Below are 9,519 nucleotides of genomic sequence, written 5' to 3' on the forward strand. Positions count from 1 at the left end.
TGTTAAATCTGATTTATTTGTAAAATTCATTTACCAAATGTAATTTAATATTAAGATCTTAGTTTCAGTATTCAATTTATTTTCATAATATAACAAGGTTTTCTTTCGTTTAGTATTTCACAAAAGTTATTTGCTTCATTTGTATTATTATCTTCATTAATATTAGCACTCAAAGATGCTAAAAAAGTATTACAAAATTTCTATTAAATAAGCTTCAATAATAAAGTTAATAGTTTTAATATGTATTAATTAATTTTACTGGTAATCAAATAAGTCTCAAGAGTTTATTCAATAAGAATGCTATATAATTTTATACAAATTGGCGTAATCATATCTTATTTGAGTAGTTTAATTTATTAAAAAGTTTAATTCGTCATCATAATTGGATATAAAATAAAAGAAATTCATATTATCAACATTTTCGAAGATTCAAACATAATTTATGTAGAAAATCTATAGTTATATCTAGAATATATCGAATAAAAAAAAATATACAGAGTTTCTTTAAATTCCATCACCAAAAAAAGTTAGAAAAGGAACAATTTGCAGGAAGAGCGAAAGAGGTGATACGAGAAAGAAATAATTCGCTAAGAGTGCACAGCACTGTACTTGGAAATTTACGTGATTTGATACCGGAAGTTACTTTACCTGGCTTTATTCTCACCTTGCAACTTTTCATATGGCTACTGTTGTATTTCATACACAGATTGTAGTTTATTAAATGCGAGCGCGTCACCATTTTTACGTATATATGATGATGAGAGCGATAACGCTTCTAAAAGTCGAGCTTTAATTTATGAACAGTTTTATGATAAAACAATGAAAATTTAATGCATTAAGTTTTGTATACACGATGCACATGGATAAAATACTCGCATATCTACATTGCTTGGATGCCTTTCCTTTTATGTTGAGTAAATTATTGGAGAAAATATGGCCTGAAATCATAAAGTTTTGAGTAAATATGACAAGTTGAATGTGGTACGTTATGATCTTCCCTAATTTGCTGTATACACTAAAACATAAAGGCATTTCACATATATAATTTTTTAAATAAATTAATTTTCAAAATCCCTGCAATGTTAAATTAGTTTTATTAATATATTTGATGTATATGTATGTGTGTGTTGATATATATGTAGATGGGTTATCGAAAATCACAAAAAAACATTGCTTTTCAGATCTATTTAACAAAGTTATGTAAATTAATGAGTACATTTTAAATATGCAACATAAACCAATAGTATAAACTAAGTAATAGTTTAATTTACTATGCGAACAACTTTTCTAGAAATGAATTTTTAAATATAAATTTTTGTATTCTCTATAACTTTTAGCTTGTAAATGTAATTTTATATATATTGTAATTTTTATTGTGTAATACAAAATTTAATAGTATAAATTTAATAATAAATCACATAGTATAAAAAAATTTAAATAATTTAACATTTAATTTTTATGAATATGGAAATTTAATATTTAAAAATAATTAAAAACAAATACAACATTTATAAAAATATATTTAAATATATATATATTAATATAAAGATATACTTAATCTAATTAGATAACAATGTATTTTAATAATATTCATTGATTATTAGCATTCAAGTTACATTATAAATTAAATTTTTGATGTATATAAATTATATTAAAGAGTTTTTCATTTTTTTGTTTCAGGTAAACTGCGTGAACAAAGTTTTAGTAATAGAAGCGATTTCAGTACGTCGCTTATTATAGTCATAGAATGTGTAAGATAATTTAATGAGAATTTATAGTATCAAATTTTTTATGGTTACTGGAATTTGCAATGGGTAATACTTACGAAATTATTGTATGTGCATATTATAATTTAGTACTTAAAAGTAATTTACCATGTTAAAACATAAAATTTTTAAAGCTAATGATTTACTTTCAGCCATACAAAAACCAATTTCATTAATTTATTTAATATATACTATTTTGTAGTAATGAAATTTTATTACGAAGTAATTATATAGTTTATAGTTAAAATTACAATATATTATTCATATAAGAGATTTAAAATATTTACATTTAATAAAATAAAATTTATGCACAGCTGGAGTTCATTAAACTTCATATAATGTATAAATGAATAATTATTTGATAAACGAGATTTCAAGCAATGAACAAAATCTTTTGGTACAAAATAAGAACTTATTTTAAAAACATTTCCAGTGTGATTCAAAATGCGTGTTTTCGTTTACAAAATCTTACTTAACATAACTATAATTTTACGTACAATATATCCGTTTTCTTATAAAGAATAATTTAACAATTACGTAGATTGATTATACATAATAATAGTATATCTCTAGTCAGACCTCTCACTTAATTAGAAGCCATTTGTCACATTTATCGCATGTTATGGTTTAAGCGCCGTGAGCGTAATCTCAGCAATTGAATCTTCATGGTAAACATTTACTTACATAAAGTGAATTTATAAGTGTCCACTTTGGAAATTGATGTAATGATCAATTGATCATTGAATTCTGATATTATTTAGCTGACGCTGGTGATGCTTCAAAAGCTATTATGTGTAGTTGTTGCCTCTACGTTCATGACCCGAAACTACAGATTATGCGAGCAAGGTTATAAATATGATATGCACAGGCGTTCAGGAACTGACTTTTATAATTTGTCTTACTGACAAATCCTAAGGAATTCAAATAAATAGATCATTGAAGCTCCTACTACTTCATACAAGTACGCGTTCTTATCAATTTCCCTTCTCTGTCTCTCTGTCTCTCTCTCTCTCTCTCTTTCTCTCATTCTAACTGTCGCAATGCCTTCTAAAATATTTTTTCTATTATTGTGATGTATAAAACTTATAATTTGACTTTTTGTGCATAAAATTTCCTTCCAATAAATATTAATTCGATATCGTTGCAGAATGATGTATTTTTTATCATAACTATAAATTAATTTTGTTTATAATAGAATAAATATATAGAATTATAATTATATGCATGCACGTTATAAATATATAAAGTAATATAAATTACTCGTATATTAATTACAAAATTTCCAATTTTTTTTAAATGATATACTATATAATAAATAAATTTGATTAAATGTTTCATTTTACATAAATTATAAAATTATTAACTAGTAATTGGCAAATATTTAATTTAAATTTCATAAATATATTTAATTAAGTTTGTATTTATCAATTTTTAAATAAATGAAACGTTAACAGATATTTTAACAAAAAATTCATTTATCTAAACAATACCGATTTACCAATACCAAGCTATATTCTATAAATTTATTTAAATTCTATTCATGTTACAAATAATGTACTGAAAATATTCATTCCTTCTTCTATAATATAAATTTAGACACCTACTTTGTTTCTATGGATACAAATACGAGATTCTACGCATTATTTCTTGTATTTTCTGTAGTTATATTTTAATATTTCCATTAATGCATATAAAATTATATAATATGAAATCCTATGATTTCATTTGAAAAATCTGATTTGAAAAATTTGATAAACCATCCTGTAGTTTTACATTTATATTTTAATTGAATGTATTAAATACCTACTTAAGTATCAATTTTTAAAATCAATAATTTAAAAAAAAGCTATTTTTAATATAAATTTTTGTACTTATAATTAACTATATAATAATAAGAAAACTGATAAAAACTATTTCAAGAAAAAAATTTAAATAAATAATCAAAAGGCACAATAACCAATTCTGGAAAAAATTGAATATTTAAATTATTTTAAAAATTTGAATAAAAAAATTGTTTAAAGTAATTGTCTAATTATCGAAAGTATATAAAGTAAAATTATTTATTTAAAGTAATTGATCATAAAGTTATGAAGTTATATACGAAGCTAATATAGACTTTAATTATTAATGTTCTTATTTACATTAAACAATTAGTATATTAATTACATTTACCTGACAATATTTATTAAAATTGGAATCAGTTTAATTACATATTTAGATATTACTTATACTTTTATGATTATTTATAATTTTTTATAATATTTTATAATCTTAAAAGAAACCACAGCATTTGCGAATAGAATTGAGTATTATATAGAATAGATTAAGTGATTTTCGATTATATAAGAATATATTTTTTAAATATAATATTTTTCGAATTCTATAATTCTGTACTAATCAGTTCATTAAATTTCATAATAAAGATATTGAGAAAAGAATAAACTTTAGTTAATTATAGAACATTTATTTTCTTCTCCATAATAACTATTCAAGCTTCTATATCAACAAAATGTTCAAGTGTCAATTTTTAAAGCAAGAGGATGAATCTTTGACCCATCTGACGACAGGATCAATGCCGCTGGCATATTATATTATTATTATATAAATCCCACTGGCATAATATATTATTATTATTTTAACAATACCAACACAACAATCCAATTTTATGCTTAACAGCTAAATTAAAATACCCTTTACAATAGACTTACAAATAAATTTCAGTTCTTATAGTTTTTCACAAAAAATGTGTCACTTTAAAAAATCTCCAATAAATTAAAATAATACTTAAATTATATGTAAATAATTAAATAAAAAAATAATTCATTCTAATTACTCTTATCGGTTAATATGAATTTTTAATATCATTTGAATTCTTATTTTTATTTGACATTAATAGTTCTTAATAGTCATTTTTGTACATTTAATTATTGCTAAATTTTGTTTCATGTGTAGAAAAATGCAGTTCTCAATTTTTAGTAGACATCCAAGTTTCAGTTAGAATTTATATGGTTGGTTATAAGAAGAAATGCATCATTCGCAATTAAAATTATATATTATATGTAAGCTATTCAATATATATATATATATATATATATATATATATATAATTAGTTACTACAAAGTAATTTTACTTCAAATATTTGGAGATTCTCATAATCCAATTATCTTATACTTTGCGTTACAGAAATAAATTATAGGTATTTATGTTTTATGAAGTCAGAACGAGGTTATATAAATTATAAAATAATTCATCAAAACCATGTTCCTGTATAGAGAAAAATCATAATCAGGATAATTTAAAATAATATCCCAGGGAAGAGTTTGCAGCGTAGTTCCTTAGTTATTATAACATATTTTACGTGTTTGCAATTAATTTGCTAATACAAAAATTAATTAGTAATCTATAAATACAACCTAATCACAAGCTAAAGGTACATAACTTATATCATTTTCAATGTAAACTATGATATTTGGAGAATTGCTATTAATTATTAAAATTTAATAATTAGTACTAAAATATATTTTATAGATTATTTTAAATAATTAAATTCATCTGTGAAATAATACATATATAGAGTATGCTAAATAATTCTCAGATACTAACAAGTAAAAGTTCACATAAAATTATAAATGTTTAATTTTAATTCATTTAAAAAAGAATTTTCAAACAAAATAATTCTAAAGAGGCACCAATGCTTATCTGTATTTATTGTTCATATATTTTGTGTTAATGTGAAAAGAATAATATCCTATTATATCTAACTTTATATAATTTAACAATCCTTATATAATTTATATAATTGTTTTTATTTATTTAATTTAAAATTTATTTTTTCTTATAAACACTAATTATTAAAATAACCTTGAAATTACTGCGTTATTTGATTAGTTTCATGATTATTTATTATATTAATTTAATAGTACATAATGTATCAGATAAAATACATACTATAGAAGTAGAAGAAATAATCCGAATTACAGAGAAATAAGTCGCATTTTAGTGATTTACGAAATCATGATGTCATTAGAGAATATTTCTTATTCTATATACACGTTTGAAGCATGTAGTAGATTATTAAATTATAAATAATTTATATCAATTGAATACATTTCGTTGCAAGTAATTAAGATTCATCTAGTTATTATTATATATTTTGTCACAATTATATTTATATATTATTTTATTTTATTTTTTTATTAGTTATATTATAGTATTTTTTATAAGTTTTTTTACTTTACAAAATTAATAATTATAAAATTTTCTATTTGGATATAATAATTAAAATTATTGAGAAATTAAACTGATGTTTAAGTTCATGCATAGGTAAATATATTCAGAGGTAAATATATGAAATATAATAAATTTATTCAATGTTTTATTAAAGTTAATAAAGAAATGTTAAGTTTTTCAAGATAAAATGTTTTACGAAAATAAATATAACATCCATTAATATATTATTGTTTTTCTGAATTCTTATATTATATTTAATACTAATTCATTACAATTTCATTAATTTGTTATGTTCAAAATCTTTTTAATCCCCTGTATTTCGATTTTATAACATATGAAAATATAATAAAGAATAATCTATACTTCTTTCGAAATTGAAAATATTATATTATCTTTGTTAAATTCACAAAATTATGACATGAAAAAGTTATTAAATTATATCCTATAAGTCAATTTAAAAAGTTTGTTCATTGAAAAGTAATAAAATATGCTGATATTAAGGATAAGGTTTCATTTATAGCAGAAAGGTTGTAAACTCATCGAAGATTGCTAGAGAAGTGAAAATGAATAGAAAAAAGACGAGCCGGGCAATTGAGAGTTTGTGTTATGAAAGCAAAGTTTCGAATTTTAATGTGCTTTATTCGACCATTGAATGTAGAATTTAACGGTCGTTCCATGAATGCAAAATGCTTCAAGTTTGTAATTCTAAAACTAACAAATCGAATAATTGATTTAATTTATTAGTTCGGAAGACACAGAATGTCGATTATTATCTTTGCTGTGATGAAGTTTTAAATATATCATTTCGAATATCTTCTTCAGATAGTCTGAATATATAAATTTAAAAGTAGAAAAATTAGTATTCAATATAAAATAGTGAACTTCTTCAAAATTCAAAATTTTACTTAATCGTACTCATTAGGATAGTAATTTTGAAAGCAAATTTTTATGAAAATATAGTTCATAAACATAGAAAATTAAAATAAAAAACGAATACTTTTTCAAAAGTATGATAACAGATTCCAGATTTAATAATTTTCATTTATAAATAATAAGTAAGAATCTTCTGATAATGCTTAATATTTCTATTACAAATAAGATAAATTGAATCTATAATATTAGGACTAATACTCGTAATATTAATGTTACATGCGCATGCATACAAATATTCACACTCGTACACGCATGTACGCACATATATAATTTAAATATTAAATATGATAATGGAAAATCATTAAAAGTATAATTGTACAAATTAGTACATATTTTCTTATATTTTCCTGTAAAAAAATATTAGGTGGTATTTTTAATTATACAAATATACAAAATATCAGTTTATATATTCTTTTTATCAAAAACATAAAAGAATAATAATCAAATACATAGTAATATAAATATGAAGATCTTATTTGTCAGTAATTATATCTTTAAACGGTTTAAAAAGAAAAAGAGAAAACAACCTCAGATTTACAGCTATTTATAAAAATAGTCAACTAGATTTTTTGATTTTTACACAATCTTTAATGCTACTTGCAATAAAATATTGTTCATTGTACTTTAATATCTTGTTCTATATAATTTGAAAAGTTGAATAAAAATTCAGTAAAAATTATCAGTATATTTTATATGACTTTGTATATTGAAATTTAAATAACTTTAACTCTTATATCTTATTAAAATGATGATGTATAATTTTTAAATTGTATATGTAATAATTAAGTATAAATAAAGTTCTTATAAAATACGTAAGAGTCATTCAAATATATTTTAAAATTCCTATAAAATATTCGATAATATATAAGATAATAAATAGACATATAAGATCCATAAGATTTCAAAGGATATATGCCATATTTGAATGCAATTTAACAATTTCAACTACAAGCTAAAAGAAATAATAATTCTTACTTAGCGATCAGTTAACATAAATTTGTTGATATAGACTTTACTTTTTTCGTACTACTTATCCTTTACCGGCGAACCATAAAGCCTTATTATTATCCATAAATATGACTTTTACCATATGTGAATTATTCATAAATATATGATTTTTACAACTATTAAAGACGTAATAATTTTTAAATAAAATCAAAATTTGTTCATATATAATACTGAAAGAATCTTTATTTTAAATAGAAAGTAGAAAAAGATAATGTTTACAGAAATATGTTGCTTTTTATGCCTGCGGTAGGATCGGACGAACAAAAAGAAAGTGAGATTAAAAGTTATAAAAAAATAAAAGAAAGTATAAAACCAATTAGTCAATCAATGGTATACGTTCCTCCAATTAATCTCTCCCTCTCGCTCTCTCTATCGCGCGCTGTCTCTCTCTCTCTCGATCTATCTCTCGCTCTCTCCCTCTCTCTCTCTCTCGATCTATCTCGCTCTCTCTCTCTCTCTCGATCTATCTCTCTGCTTGATATGAATTAGCATGTAACAAAATTAGTGCGTGGACAGATTAAATAGCGGCAGCTATCGTTGTTCATGTAGCATCAAGAAAGCATTTTGGTAGGCAAATCCACAATGAGCGATAGAAAATTTAATAGAAAGAAGGAGAGAGGATTGAAGTCACTAGAGAGCGAAAAGTGCGCAACAGGTTACATTTGATACTAAAGCCTCAGCAATTGCTGCCTCCCTCACCGTATATCCAACCTCATACCCTACCACCGCCATATTTCCGACACGACAACGCACCCTTCTTGTTTATTTGAGCTCGCAGAGTTTCCTTGTAACTTCATGACTATCATGCCTGTTCAACTTCACGTGCATTATATACAATCAGTTGTCCGAATCAATTTTTTTCTTAAGACCTGTGAGTCTTCGCTCGATATTTAAATGTACTGCTCACATGTTTCGTCCTATTAGGTATTTGATTGGGTTTTAAACTTAATAAATAACATTTATATCATAAAATATCAGTGAAAATGTAAAATAACTGGTTAAAAAATTGGAAACAACTTAGTTATTTTGTCTTTAATAATATTAATTAATCAATAAGAAGTGAGAATTTGAAGATTCTAAATATTTTCATAATAACATGCAATATATATATATACATATATATATATATATATATATATATATATATATATATATATTTAATAAATAATTAAAATTAATACTGACAGAGTTTTCTTAATCTTTTCTTTTAATGCTCTTAAAAAATCTATTAGATGTTTTAAGATTAGATGTTATATTTTCTGATAATCAATTTCTATTAAGTAGTACATCAGGTATTTATTTATAGATTGATTATAAGATAAATATTGTTACATAAAAATTTTAATTTCGTTATATTTAAGTAGTTTAACGTTAATAAATTTTCCATAAGTAAGGTAAGGAGTAAAAATTATATTTCATTAATATTATTAATTAATATTGTTATATGTATAGTGAAAAAGACAAATAATCGTTAACTAAAAATAATATTTAACGTAAAAATTGAAGAAACGACAAAAGTAGAAAATACCTGGCAATATAAAGAAGTGAAATTTTTGTAATTTAAAATCACTTTTAAACGGA

Source organism: Ceratosolen solmsi, unplaced genomic scaffold (assembly GCF_000503995.2).
Source record: "Ceratosolen solmsi marchali unplaced genomic scaffold, CerSol_1.0 scaffold10, whole genome shotgun sequence".
NCBI classification, from domain to species: Eukaryota; Metazoa; Arthropoda; class Insecta; order Hymenoptera; family Agaonidae; genus Ceratosolen; species Ceratosolen solmsi.